This window comes from Elaeis guineensis, chromosome 10 (genome assembly GCF_000442705.2).
Source record: "Elaeis guineensis isolate ETL-2024a chromosome 10, EG11, whole genome shotgun sequence".
Taxonomy (NCBI): domain Eukaryota; kingdom Viridiplantae; phylum Streptophyta; class Magnoliopsida; order Arecales; family Arecaceae; genus Elaeis; species Elaeis guineensis.
This window is the reverse complement of record NC_026002.2, coordinates 42,592,209-42,607,578: the sequence shown is the minus strand read 5'-3', so window position 1 is coordinate 42,607,578 and position 15,370 is coordinate 42,592,209. Positions and strand designations below refer to the sequence as shown.

Here is a 15,370-nt window from a genome sequence, read left to right as displayed (position 1 = left end):
ACCATATATCGTTGAAATTGTTCAACTCCAAGGAGATCCTTCATGTGGCTCCCATGACTCCACTCCATATGTCATGTTTTTTTGTGCTTGGATGGTGTCCAAAAGCCCAAAAGTTCAGGGGGGCTCATTTGACTTATTTTTTTTTCTTTGCTTACTTCGGCTTGTGGACAATGGTGGTACTTCCAGCTAAGATTAAACTAAAGTAGAAGAAAAGCTCGGCAAAGGAGGTGGGATATAATGGTTCGGAATCAATAGAGAGTCGAGCTTTTGACCTCTTCCAAACCCCGTGCCGTTCACGGCTTTGAGGTAACTTTTCACCCTCAAAGCATGCTGACGCCATTTCTGTGGTCTATACAAACTATGTTTTCTCTGACAGACTCCTATAATATCTAATCCTTGGGGCGCTGAGAAGCCCAAGGCCCTATGCTATGTACCGTGGGGACTGGGACAGAGTTCATGTGAATAACAGTATACTACCGTACTGCGTTGCGCCCCCCCCCCCCGCCGGGCATACACCGCGTTACTTCTTCAGTCCTCAATTTTGTAGAAAACGATGTGGTAGAGTGGTGACCCCCTTTTCCTCTCTCAGAAGCACATGAGAAGTATGATGTTGTTGTTTTGTGGAGGTACAAGAATCCCATGCAACTGAGAAACCTCGTCCCAGGTCCAGGGACCGTCCACGAGCTCGGCTTAGAAAGGGAAAGAAAAACCATGATGAATATTGTTTAGCTGTTGTATAACGGAAATATTGTCAATTATAGAGTAAGGTATGTATGCGATAGAGCTAATCAGGCTAGGCTCAGACTGAGCTCTACAATATAAGTTAGGCCCAATGCTTATTACCCAGATTGGCCTGTCTCATACATCAGGCTTACACTTTTTGTCTGGGCAGGCCTAGGAGCCAATAGCAGGCCCACCAACCAAGCTTGGTTTCCTTTTTTTCCTTCTACTATTATAGGCTAAGCATAATATAATATAATATTATTTCATTATAATATATAATTAGTTAATATAATTAACATATAAAATACATATAGTGTTGGGCTAGTTTAGTGCACAGGCCCTCTAGATTTTGGGCCAGATTGGGGGAACCATCTACCCTGTGAGTACTACTCTAATATGCATTGAATCAAGAGCTTATTTAAGAAAACTAGCTAGCCAAAGGTATTATTTTGATTCCTTGACTTTATATAATCACCTAAAATTTCTCTAGCGCATAACTGGTATGGGCTAAATATAAATCTTAAAGACCTCACATGTTTCCTTATTTAAGCACCGATGTCCTTACCAAATTAGAGGTTCAAATTCATTTAAATTCAATCATAAGCAGTAAGCATCATGATCAGTCTCCATGGGCTGGTGCTGTATATCCAATAATCCACGCAAGTCATGGCCGCGTCCACTTTGATATCTTTTATAATGATCTAAAATATCATCCATAGAGATTAGCAGGACCAGTGCATAACCTATATGAAACACACAAATCTGTATAAATTTTTATATTTATTAAATTAATTATGGGTAGCTGTTTTGGTAATTCTATCCCGATGTAGTTGGTCCCTTAAAAACCAAAAGGATTGCGGTGCTCTTAACTTTGACACTAGCAACATCTTTGGATGCAATGGAAGGGTCAATTCATATGGCCGGTCACCAGATGTACTTGCCAGTATGGTTGGCAGCCTCCCTTCTTAATGATTCTTTAGCGCTTGCTGGTCGGGTTTGTAATTTCATGAACTTATATGCAGTTTTGCATCATCTACATCTTGATAATCACATAATCTTAATGCCTGGGCAAATCTGAATGCAATAACTGTACAGTTCTTTCACAGGCTTTCCTTGCAAGTGAGGTGTTTTTTTTTTTGAGAAGTAATCTTTGCAAGTGAATTCACCCGGAGGATATATAAACAAGGGCGCTTTATAGTACAAAGGTTCTACAGTTTTTTTCTTTTTGGAAATGTAATACAGGGTTTTACAGGTTAATAACGAGCATTCAGTCAATTTCATCGTTGTGCAATTTACATTCAAGTTGTATCGTAAAGTAGTTTCATCTCATGCCCTCCATTGACATGCTGTTGGTCTTCTTAATACTTCTTTTTTTTATTTTTTATTTTTTTGGTGATGAAATAGGAGGTCAACCCACCCAGAATTTTATTCAGTATGGTTAGTGTACAATGGGACCCTTCGACTGTAACAACCCAGTTACTTGGGCCTGTAAACCTTGGAAGGCCCAACAACAGAAAAAAAAAAAATTACAGGAGGAAGACTCCTAATCGGAGTCTTCTTCCTTCTCATTCCGATGGAATCAGACTCGAAGAGTCTGGCTAGGGTAGAAATTCTTCCCTATAAAGACCCCCCCTCCTCCCTTAGGATCTTACAACAAAAATTTCAAAGAAATTTGAGGGATGAAGGGATTTTTCTCAAAGGAAACACCGTGGGTGGTTGATCGGAAGAGAAGGGTCGTCGGAGCTGTCTTTAGACGTCGGAACAAGGTATTCTTCTTCTCCTTTTGATCCTCCGATCATCGGTGTACTTGGAAACCGGCGAGATGCCGGTTCGGGCTCAAACAGGGACACCCCTGTTTACGTTATTTTTCTCCTTCCGTCACCGGCAGCAAGGAGGGGTGGGGCTGCCATCGGGACGGTAGCCCCGCCGTCGTTGGAGTTGCCGGGGAGGGTGGCCGGAGATGGCCTACCTGGCCGGATTAAGGGGTGGCGCTCGGAAAGGGTTCGGGTCCCCTGTTTTCGAGCGTGAGGAAGAGAAGAAGAAATTTCTTCTCTCTTCTCTAAATAAAAATTCGCTCGGGTCCCCTGTTTTCGAGCGTGAGGAAGAGAAGAAGAAATTTCTTCTCTCTTCTCTAAATAAAAATTATATATATATATATAATAAAAAAAAAGAGAGGGGGACATAGGTAAGAGTTACGATAAACCTCAATATATATATTTTTTAAAAAAATTATTTAGTTAAATTGATTTGTTTGATAAGAGAACAGTTCAACGACCAGGGAGACAATGAGTAGGATTTTGGTTTTCAGACTATAAGGCTGTGAATTTGATTTATCGTTGATCGAGGTAAGAATCATTATACATGATCATCATCACATGTATATACTATTTTACTGTTAGTTTTGCATCGTTGGATTTGAGATCGATGAATTTATCGTATGTGAAATACTAATATTTATTTATATGATTGCGAGCATGAATATGTTTTTATCAACGTATATATGGCATGATTATATAGTTGTGACATGTTTGTTTTTGAGTACACTGCAAAATTTGAATTGATTAATGTTATACATCCATAAAAAAAAAATTAATAATAAAAAAAAATATGGTTTGGACTGACTTTGTCATGTGAAATAGCCATCCAGGAGCTTATGTCTGGGACAACCTCCACAGGCTTATGTGTGGAAGAATTTGATCCGAGAAAGATCATGAATAATTTGATCCGAGAAAGATCATTTGATCCGAGAAAGATCATGGTCACTTTGATCCGAGAAAGATCATAAATAGTTCGATCCGAGGAAGATCACAGAAATCGATCCGAATAAAAGATCGTCGCATGATCCTGGTTAGTCCAAAGCCAAAAAGAGATAAAAGATTGTCAATTGAAGATGAGAAAAGATGAAACATATAACATGTAATTCAATAATGAGTAAAAATTTTACTTGATGATATGTGATGATCCATATTATTAAATACATAATTATGATAATATTTCAGTTATTATATACATATGAGTCTTTACAAATTGTATTGATTTCGAAAATATTATTGTTAGTTACTGGCTTGATGTACATGTGCAGTGATTCTTACTGAGCTAGAGAAACTCATATTTCTTTCTTATTTTTTTTTCAGACTCACAGGATGCTTAGTTTGGATGTTTTGGACGAGAGCAAATAAGAACTGAAGCCTTTAGTAGTTTAGTTAGTTTAAATTCTCTGATACCAATGAACATTTGAATAATTGTATTGAACAAAGTTTACATTTTATTTTGAAGTTGTGACTCGGATGATTGATTTGGTATTTACTTGGTTATTTAAATTTTGAAGTGTTAAATTATTTAGGCCTTACATGATCTTCAGGGCGCTGCTTTAGGGTTGTGTGGCCATGTCACATGCCCAACTCAGGTGCTGGGTTTGGGGCGTGACAGAGTGGTAACAGAGCCTAGGTTTAGGAATCCTAAGGTCCATTTCAGAGAGAAAGTATATGGGTAAACTTTTAGATGTGAATTGACTAATATGAGATTTTTTTTTCTTAAATTTCCTGACTAAAGTGAAACTGTGTAGGTTGACATGGCACGAGGGACTGAGCGTGGGCAAAATCGAAAACCTACTCGATTTACGGATGGCTCTAATACTTGGGAGCTAGCTATGCAACAAGAAAATGCTCCACCCTCATCGGATGATGATGCACCATAACAAGAACATCCTACTGAGCCTACAGAGGTCACTCCCGGGGAAGAAACTCCAGGAGAACCTGAAATTCAATTTGGGGAACAAGTTACTGCAGCTCAGTTAATGCAAGTACTAGTTCAATAATAAGTGGCTGCAAGGGAAGATATGAGGAGGATATTAGAGGTGCAACAAGGACAACAACAGCAGATCATACAACAGATATTTCAGGAGCGACAGTTCCAGCAGCAACAAGGAGCTGAAAATCAGTATGAACGTCAAATCAATTTATTAGATTTTAAAAAATATGCACCACCGGCATTCTCAGGGACCTCAGATCCTATGGAAGCTGAAAGCTGGCTAAAAGCAATAGAGAAAATTTTTCATGCTTTGAGATGTCCTGCTAAAGATAAGGTCACTTTTGTCACTTTTATGTTACAAGGCGAGGCAGCCGATTGGTGGGAGATGGAAATTGGAAAGTTGGGGCCAAATGATGTAACTTTTATATGGAAAGAATTTATAAAAAGGTCTTCTATGAGAAGTATTTTCTCCAGAGTATCCGACTCCAAAAATTTTGAGAGTTCGATCGACTGGTACAGGGCCACATGACGTTGCTCAATATGCAGCCAAATTTGAAGAATTGTCGAGATATGCCCCTGCATTGATAGCTGAGGAAAATATTCGAGCCAGAAAATTTGAGAATGGATTAAGGGATAGAATCCAACAATTAGTGACTGTATTCGAGCTGCCCACTTATAAGAAAGTTGTCAACAAATGCTTAATAATAGAAAAAGGACTTAATGATGCTCAAGTAGCAAGAGAGAAAAATATGAAGAAAAGAGGTCGAGCAATTGATTCTCAAGATCAAAGTAGCAGAGCCTTCAAACCAAAGACCCCAAAATCAAGCCAGACTGCCACAGAAGGTAAAGTACAACCTCAAGGGAGCCTTATATGTTATAAGTGTGGAGGACCTCATTTTAGACAAGATTGTACGTGGCCCGAGGGACAATGTTACAAATGTGGACGAGATGGTCATAAAGCAATTGTATGCCGTAGTGGAGGAGGAGGAGTACAGAGTCAGCAGATGCCTCAAAATTATCAGAATACCCCCGCAAATCGGACACCCCAAGATGTACAAAGACAAGATGCGGGACAACAAAAATCAAAGACCCAAGGACGAGTCTATGCACTTACACAGTAGGATGCTAATGCTTCTAACTCAGTGGTGACAGGTATTGAATCGATCTCCTAAGGTTATTTTATATATATGTCATAAAATATTATATGCTTAGATATATATGGATATATAGCCCTGAATGATAAATGAATATCTGACAGGTATGATTAAAATAGCATCCAACGATGTCTATGCTCTATTTGATTCTGGAGCTACCCACTCTTTTATAGCAACTAATTTTATTAAGAAGACCAATGAGATGTCTCCTACACTTTTAGAAAATGATCTCTGTGTCTGCACACCAAGTGGAGAGGTGATCTTGGTTAATTCAATTTGCAAAGATTGTATACTGAGTATTGAAGATAGGAAGATGAAAGCAGACTTATTAGTCTTAGAGATGAAAGATTTTGATCTAATCTTGGGGATGGATTGGTTAGCAGCATATCATGCTACAGTTGATTGCTTCAAAAAGATAATAATATTTCAAATTTCAAATCGGTCAGAATTTAGTTTTAAGAGTACTAAACCCTTCTTTCACCAGAAGTTCATCTCAGCTATCCGTGCCCAGAAATTTCTTAGAAAAAGATGTGAAGGATTTCTAGCCATTGTATTAGACACTCAAGATAATAAGCTCAAGTTACAGGATATTCCTATTGTGAAGGAATTTTCTGATGTTATTCCAGATGACCTGCCTGGACTACCTCCTGATCAAGAGATTGAGTTTTCTATTGACTTGATCTCTGGTACGAGTTCAGTTTCTAAAGCCCCTTATCGAATGGCTCCAGCAGAATTGAAGGAATTACAAAAGCAATTACAAGAGTTGTTGGACAAAGGATTCATTAGACCTAGTGTATCACCTTGGAGAGCTCCAGTACTTTTTGTGAAGAAGAAAGATGGTAGCCTTTGGCTTTGCATAGACTATCGAGAATTAAACAAGGTAACAGTGTGAAACAAATATCCTTTACCACGAATCGATGATTTGTTTGATCAGTTGCAAGGGGCACAGGTCTTCTCAAAAATTGATCTTCATTCTGGTTACCATCAGTTGAAGATACAGTCTGGAGATATATCAAAAACAGCCTTTCGGACTAGATATGGGCATTATGAGTTTTTAGTCATGCCATTTGGTTTGACCAATGCACTAGCAGCCTTTATGGATCTGATGAATCGAGTGTTTGCATCATACTTGGATCGATTTGTAGTTGTATTTATTGATGATATTTTGATTTACTCGAAAAGCTCACTCGAGCATGAAGAACATTTGAGGATTGTATTGCAAACTTTAAGGAAAAAGAAGCTGTATGCAAAGCTATAAAAATATGAATTTTGGATGAATAGTGTTACTTTCTTCGGGCATGTCATCTCCAAGGATGGTATTTCAGTTGACCCAAAGAAGGTGGAGGCAGTAGTTGACTGGAACCGACCTACTAACGTATCAGAGATACGTAGCTTTTTGGGGTTGGCTGGCTACTATCAAAAGTTTGTGGAAGATTTTTCTTGTATTGCCATGCCTCTATCTCATCTCACACAGAAACAAGTAAAGTTTGAATGGACAGTTGAATGCGAGCAAAGCTTTCAAGAGTTAAAAAGACGATTAGTAACTGCTCCAATTTTAACCATTCCATTCGGAACAGAAGGTTTCACTATCTATAGTGATGCTTCTCGTAAAGGCCTCGCTTGTGTTCTGATGCAAAAGAAAAATATGATATCTTATGCCTCTCGACAATTGAAGTCATATGAGCGAAATTATCCTACTCATGACTTAGAATTAGCAGCTGTGATTTTTGCTTTAAAAATATGGAGGCATTATTTATATGGAGAGCATTACGAGATTTTCACAGATCATAAAAGTTTAAAATATATCTTTACTCAGAAGGAGTTAAATTTGAGACAAAGAAGGTGGTTAGAGCTATTGAAGGACTATGACTTGACAATAAATTATCATCCCGGGAAGGCAAATGTTGTAGCCAATGCCCTAAGTAGAAAATTTTCTGGTGATTTGGCTGCTCTAATTACCTCACAAAAGCCTATATTGCTAGATTTGGAGAAATCCAGAATAGAAATATGACTATATAATTCTCAAGTTCAACTTGCAAATCTTGTACTACAGCCTACTTTGATCGAAAAGATTAAGGCAGCTCAAAAGGAGGATTCAGAGTTACAAAAAGTCAAAGAAGCAGTGGAATCCGATATACAGACAAAATTTTGGACACATGAGGATGAGTCATTGAGGTTTGATAACAGACTATGTGTTCTCAAGGTTTCAGGATTAAGGGACGAGATCCTGGAGAAGGCTCACTGTTCGGCTTACACCATGCATCCTGGAAGCACAAAAATGTATCAAGATTTGAAAAAAAAATTTTGGTGGTCTAGTATGAAAAGAGATATTGCACAATTTGTAGCCCAATGTTTGATATGTCAACAAGTAAAAGCCGAACATCAAAGACCAGCAGGACCATTGCAGTCTCTTCTTATTCCTCAGTGGAAATGGGAGCATATTACTATGGATTTTGTGACTGGATTACCTAAAATACTTCGGAATAATAATGCTGTATGGGTAATTGTTGACCGATTGACGAAATCAATGCATTTCTTACCCTTTCGAATTGGTCTTTCCTTAGAAAAATTGGCAGGCTTGTATATAGAGTAGATAGTACGACTGCATGGAGTACCAGTTACTATTGTGTCAGATCGAGATAGTATATTTGTTTCTCAATTTTGGAAGAGCCTTCATAGAGCCCTTGGTACCAAGTTAAATTTCAGTATAGCTTTTCATCCTCAAACTGACGGACAATCAGAACGAACCATATAGATCCTAGAGGATATGTTAAGGGCTTGTGTCATGGACTTGGGCAGAGCATGGGATAATCACTTATCATTGGTTGAGTTCGCTTATAATAATAGTTACCAAGCAAGCATTCAGATGGCTCCTTTCGAGGCATTATATGGAAGGAAGTGTAGATCACCCATTTGTTGGGATGAGGTGGGAGAAAGAAAATCGTTGGGACCAGAAATAGTGCAACAAACAGTGAAAAAAGTACACATGATCCAGGAACGGCTTCGTACAGCTCAGAGCAGGCAAAAGAGTTATACTGATAATAGAAGAAGGGAGCTGAAATTTCAGGTAGGCGATCATATTTTTCTGAGAGTTTCTCCCACTAAAGGTGTAATGAGATTTGGAGTTCGTGGTAAGTTGAGTTCAAAGTATATTGATCTTTTTGAAATTTTAAACAGGATTGGAGAGGTTGCTTATCAGTTAGCATTACCGCCGGCTTTATCTGGTGTACATAATGTGTTTCATGTATCAATGTTGAGAAAGTATATTCCAGATCCAAGTCATGTGGTGAGTTATGAACCTTTGCATCTTCAGAAAGATCTGATTTATGAAGAATATCCAGTACGAATTGTTGACAAGAAGGATAAGGTGTTACGGCATCGAAGTATTCCTTATGTGAAGATCCAATGAAGCAATCATAGTGAGAGAGAGGCTACATGGGAACTCGAGACAGAAATGAAGATCAAGTATCCACAACTCTTCAAAAACTCAGGTATGTAAATTTCGAAGATGAAATTATTTTAAGGAGGGGAGATTGTAACGGCCCAGTTACTTGGGCCTGTAAACCTTTGAAGGCCCAACAACAAAAAAAAAAAAATTACAGGAGGAAGACTCCTAATCGGAGTCTTCTTCCTTCTCGTTCCGATGGAAAAAAAAATTACAGGAGGAAGACTCCTAATCGGAGTCTTCTTCCTTCCCATTCCGATGGAATCGGACTCGAAGAGTCCGATTAGGATAGAAATTTTTTCCTATAAAGACCCCCCTTCCTCCCTTAGGATCTTACAACAAAAATTTTGAAGAAATTTGAGGGATTGAGGGATTTTTCTCAAAGAAAACACCGTGGGTGGTTGACCGGAAGAGAAGGGTCGTCGGAGCTATCTTTGGACGTCGGAAGAAGGTATTCTTCTTCTCCTTTTGATCCTCCGATCATCGATGTACTTGGAAGCCGGCGAGATGCCGGTTCGGGCTCAAACAGGGACACCCCTGTTTACGTTATTTTTCTCCTTCCGTCGCCGGCAGCAAGGAGGGGTGGGGCTGCCACCGGGACGGTAGCCCTGCCGTCGTTGGAGTTGTCGGGGAGGGTGGCCGGAGATGGCCTACCTGGCCGGATTAAGGGGTGGCGCTCGGAAAGGGCTCGGGTCCCCTGTTTTCAAGCGTGAGGAAGAGAAGAAGAAATTTCTTCTCTCTTCTCTAAATAAAAATTAATTATATATATATATAATAAAAAAAAAGAGAGGGGGACATAGGTAAGAGTTACGATAAACCTCAATATACATTTTTTTTAGAAAATTTATTTGGTTAAATTGATTTGTTTGATAGGAGAACAGTTCAACGACCAGGGAGACAATGAGTAGGGTTTTGGTTTTCAGACTATAAGACTGTGAATTTGATTTATCGTTGATCGAGGTAAGAATCATTATACATGATCATCATCACATGTATATACTATTTTACTGTTAGTTTTGCATCATTGGATTTGGGATCGATGAATTTATCATATGTGAAACACTGATATTTATTTATGTGATTGCGAGCATGAATATGTTTTTATCAACGTATATGATGGCATGATTATATAGTTGTGACATGTTTGTTTTTGAGTACACTGCAAAATTTGAATTGATTAATATTATATGTCCATAAAAAAAAAAATAATAATAATAAAAAAAAAATAGTTTGGACTGACTTTGTCATGTGAAATAACCAGTCAGGAGCTTATGCCTAGGACAGCCTCCACAGGCTTATGTGTGGAAGAATTTGATCTGAGAAAGATCATGGCCACTTTGATCTGAGAAAGATCATAAATAGTTCGATCCGAGGAAGATCACAGAAATTGATCTGAATAAAAGATCGTCGCATGATCCTGGTTAGTCCAAAGCCAAAAAGAGATAAAAGATTGTCAATTGAAGATGAGAAAAGATGAAACATATAACATGTAATTCAATAATGAGTGAAGATTTTACTTGATGATATGTGATGATCCATATTATTAAATACATAATTATGATAATATTTTAGTTATAATTATATACATATGAGTCTTCACAAATTGTATTGATTTCAAAAATATTATTGTTAGTTACTGACTTGATGTACATGTGCAGTGATTGTTACTGAGATAGAGAAGCTCATATTTCTTTCTTATTTTTTTTTTCAGACTCACAGGATGCTTAGTTTGAATGTTTTGGGCGAGAGCAAATAAGAACTGAAGCCTTTAGTAATTTAGTTAGTTTAAATTCTCTGATACCAATGAACATTTGAATAATTGTATTGAACAAAGTTTATATTTTGTTTTGAAGTTGTGACTCAGATGATTGATTTGGTATTTACTTGGTTATTTAAATTTTGAAGTGTTAAATTATTTAGGCCTTACATGATCTTCAGGACGCTGCTTTAAGGTTGTGTGGCCGTGTCACGTGCCCAATTCAGGTGCTGGATTTGGGGCGTGACACCGACCCCATGCAAACAGTGGGTGTTGGGTACAAAATACTCCAACAGCCGAAGTTCACGCTAGGAGCGACCCTCCGGGGATTCTGCCAACTTCCGACCTTCGGCGGCTGATTTATGTCACAAATTGACATAAAAAGTATCAATTAATATCTAAATTATCTAACTTTATTAGAAAATTGATACTTGTTATTATATTTTACAGAAGAAGAGGTCATCAATAGAAAGAACAAGGAAAGAGGATTCCAACGGCGTAAATTTTACGCAAAACAGAGTTAAATTGACCCAGGAATTGAAGAATGAAGAAAGAAGACTCAATTGGGTCAAATCTGAGTCAAATCAGGTCAAAATTGATCAAAAATCAACTGATTTGGTGATCTGGTTAGCCGCCTGGTCCACAGCAACAGGCGCCTGGACCATGGACCCATCGGCGCACCATAAACCAGCCAATCAGTGAGTCTCGGCTCACCGCAACGCATCGCGAGCCCGATCCACGCGCGCGGTCCAGGGCTCATGAGGAGAGAGAAGAAGGTCCGAAGGGCAACCTAGTAACTTCACATCACTCGATGGTCCGATCTTCTCTGATCAAGATCCAACGCTCCATATTTTTGCACCATCGGACGGCCACCATCGCAGCCGGTCAAGATCCAACCATAATCAAGGCAATTGCAAGAATCAATAAACACTAGGATAACACGGGATCCTTCTGCAGCGCGATCCAACGGACGAAATCTTCCAGCACCTTGATCGGACGGTCCGCGATGCATCTGACCTGATCCCATCTCTGCAGCGCGATCCAACGGCAGCGCTTCACCCAGATCGTGATCCGACGGCCCAGAATCGCTTCCGGCTTGATTTATTAGATGAATTGGGTCCTTTAGATGAAGATCGGACGGCTGAAATAATTTCTAGGGTTTCTTGATGGATTTAAGTGCTTTTTGAGCGAGATTTGAGCCCCTAAACCCCCCTAACAGTCCTCTAAAATCTCTTAGTCCCACATCTAAAGTTTTGAAAACCTTATAACCCCCAAATGCCTATAAAAAGCCCCCAAAGGCTCTTGTTTTAATGATTCTTGCCTTCCGATCAAGCTTGTAACCCTAGATAGTGGGGTTTTTAGCTTTCTTTTCAAGCCTCGAGCTTTGAAATTTTTGTAATAATTTTTTTTTTATAAAATTTTATTTTTATGCAATTTTATCTCTTTACATTATGCAATTTATTTTTCTTGCAATTAGGATAGTTTAATTTATGCAATTTAATTTTATGCAATTAGGTTAGTTTAAATTATGCAGTTTAAATTTATGCAATTAGGATAGTTTAATTTATGAAATTAGGATAGTTTATTTTTCTGCATTTAAATTTTGCAAGTAGATTTAGATCATGTCTAGCTAAGCATCCCTTCTAGGGTTTGCGATGAAGCTAGATCATGAGTAGGGGTTTTACATAGGGTTCTTTCTTTTTCTTAGGGTTTCTTTTTCTTCCTCTTTTGTCAAGAATTTTTGATGAACTACAGTTGGGTCAGAGTTCCTTCATAGTTCATGCTTGATTCAGTGCATAGGAGGAGAAAATCCTAAGGGATCCTAGTTACTACTCCCCTGTAAAGAATCTTGATGGGTTATCGTTGGGCCTTAGTCCCTTCATAATCTATGCTTGGGAAAGACAAGAGGAGTAGTCGTTAGGATCAATAAGAAAAATTCTAGGTAGAATTTCCTAATCTAGATCTAGTAGATTCAAAAACCTTAGATCCTTAGTCTTATTGTCTTTAGCAAACAACTTTCGATTTTTGATTTTCGTTAAAGCTCGCTTGAGCATAGATTTAAAAATTATTTTTAAACCAAGTCTCTGTGGGATCAACCCATACTCGCTGGTCGTGCTACTCTGCACACTGTGCCTTGCGGTTTTATTTACAAATTTTAAGATTTGCACATCAAGTTTTTGATGCCGTTGTCGGGGATTTGGCGTTTTAAATTATTTTTAAATATTTGTTCTTCGTGCTTTATAACTCTCTTTCTTTTTCCTTTAGGTTTCTAGATTTAGTTGGTGATTGCTGAAAAACTCAGGTATGCTTCTAATTTTTTTTTTTATTATTTTTAGTTAATTACTTTTTCTTTTAGACCTAATCATTTGAATTTACTTAATCACAAAAAAAAAAATAAAACAAAACAAAAGACATTTCATAATCATGAAGTAAAATATTAAAATAAAAAAAAAAATCTAAATTAAAATCTTTTACATTCTTGGTCATCTTGTTTATTTGCATTTGCATTTTCATAATTAATCTAAGGGCATCAATCCATTAACAAGATAAGGTGGGGATTTCATTACCCTTCCTTAGCCCAAAAACCATCTCCATCATATTGCATTACCTAGACCTTTAATCTTAAAATCAATTAGACGTCAACCTTAAGGAATTCGAGCTCAATAGGACAAGGAACCCTAAGAGTTCTACCAAGTTTGAGTTGTTTGATTAGTTGGTGTCTAGGCAAGTCCCTGAGGGTGGTTTGTTAAATTGGTTCAGTTGCTGGCTTGGCCAACTCGTTTGGTGTCTAGAAAGGCAACGATGAGTGAACCTCCCACCTCTTATACTTACCTGACTAACTAGTTGATCAATCTCCACTTGGAAGGCTTGAAGGGTCATCTTGGAACAGTTAGGAGCTGTCTAGATTTAGGTTAACTCTAGGATAGATTGAGTTTAATTTATTGTTTCACTTATTTGAAAAATAAAAAAAAAATTTATTAAAATTTAAATTAATTTGGTTACTTTTCTTTAGATTTAGGACTCCTTAGGATCTTTTCTTTAGAACTTTTTCTCTTTTCTTTCTTTTTCTTATACATAAAAATTTTATAAAAAAAAATTATATAAACATCGAGAACCGTACACCTCATGTGTGGAGAAGAGTGTCGGGTCGTCTAGTTAGAATTGAGTCAATTCCTGTTGTTCCAATGGTTGAACCAATCCAACCCATGACCCTTAAGGATTTGTGTTATCCAGTTGGCTCCATCCAACCATCTTGTATCAGGTTGCCACAATCCACAGCTAACAATTTTGAAATCAAACCTCAAATCATAAATATGCTTCCAAAATTTACAGGATTAGAGAATGCTTATATATTTATTAGAGAATTTGAGGAGGTATGTGCAACCATGAAACTACAATTAACAGAGGATGAGGTCAAACTTAGATTAATCAACTTTGCCCTTAAGGATAATGCTAAGAAGTGGCTTTATAGACTGCCAAACCATTCCGTCACTACCTGGGAGGGCTTTGTGAGAATATTTTTGAAAAAGTATTTCCTCCATCATAAAACAGCTAGGATTAAGAATGAAATAAATCAATTTTACCAACTAGCTGGTGAATCATTTTGGAAGTACTTTGATTGTTTCAAGAATCTTTTGACCCAATGCCCACACCATGGAATAGAAACTTGGAGACTATGCCAGATCATCTATGAGGGGTTAGATTCAAACTCAAGAACCATGCTAGAGTCCATGTGCCAAGGCCAATTTATGGACAAAGAAACTACCGAAGCTTGACAATTCTTAGAAGACCTAGCCGAGAAAAATTTATAGTGGGAAACAACTAGGGAACCTGATAAAGCTACACCTTCAAGAGGAGGAATGCATCAAATTCAACCAACCCTAGCATCAGAGGCCAAGATTGCAACCTTAACACGTAGATTGGAAGCCTTAGAATTACAGAGACCAGCCAATGTAAATCAAATATCTGCACCCATGTGTAAAGGGTGCAATGCACCAGACCATGTCTTAGAAGAATGTTCCTACTCGAATGAGTGTGCACAGGTGAATGCCACCTATCAAGGACCATTGAACAATCCTTATGCACCCACATATAACCCAGGTTGGAGGAATCACCCAAATTTCTCATGGTCTCAGAATCCTAATGTAGGCAATCCAAATTTCAATCAGCAAAATCTAAGGTCCAACCCAGTGATGAACAACCCGCCAGGCTTCCATAATAATGACAAGAAAATTACCTCTTTAGAGAAAAGCATAGAAGCCATGATGAAGACACATACCAGCTTTATGCAAACCACGGGTCAACTCATAAATAATAACACCCAAGCTATAGCCCGTCTGGAAATGCAAGTAAGTTAGCTGGCTTCGACCATTAGTGAACGAGAACATGGTAGGTTACCTAGCCAACCTGAGCCAAATCCTAGGAACCAAAATGGTCCACGACCCCAACAAGGAAACCAAGTTAATGGTGTAAATGCCATTCATACCTTAAGATCGGAAAAACAAATAGACAATAAGGTAGTTGCACTTGATGATATAGAGG

The 15,370-nt window shown here is 38.1% G+C and overlaps 1 non-coding gene across 1 annotated transcript; it reads right to left on the bottom strand.

Moving 5' to 3' along the window:
• Positions 1-14,382: 14,382 nt before the first annotated feature.
• Positions 14,383-14,489, bottom strand: LOC140852301 (small nucleolar RNA R71). The gene has a single exon (XR_012135203.1). It is a non-coding gene; the product is annotated as a small nucleolar RNA R71 (small nucleolar RNA).
• Between the last annotated feature and the right edge of the window lie 881 nt (positions 14,490-15,370).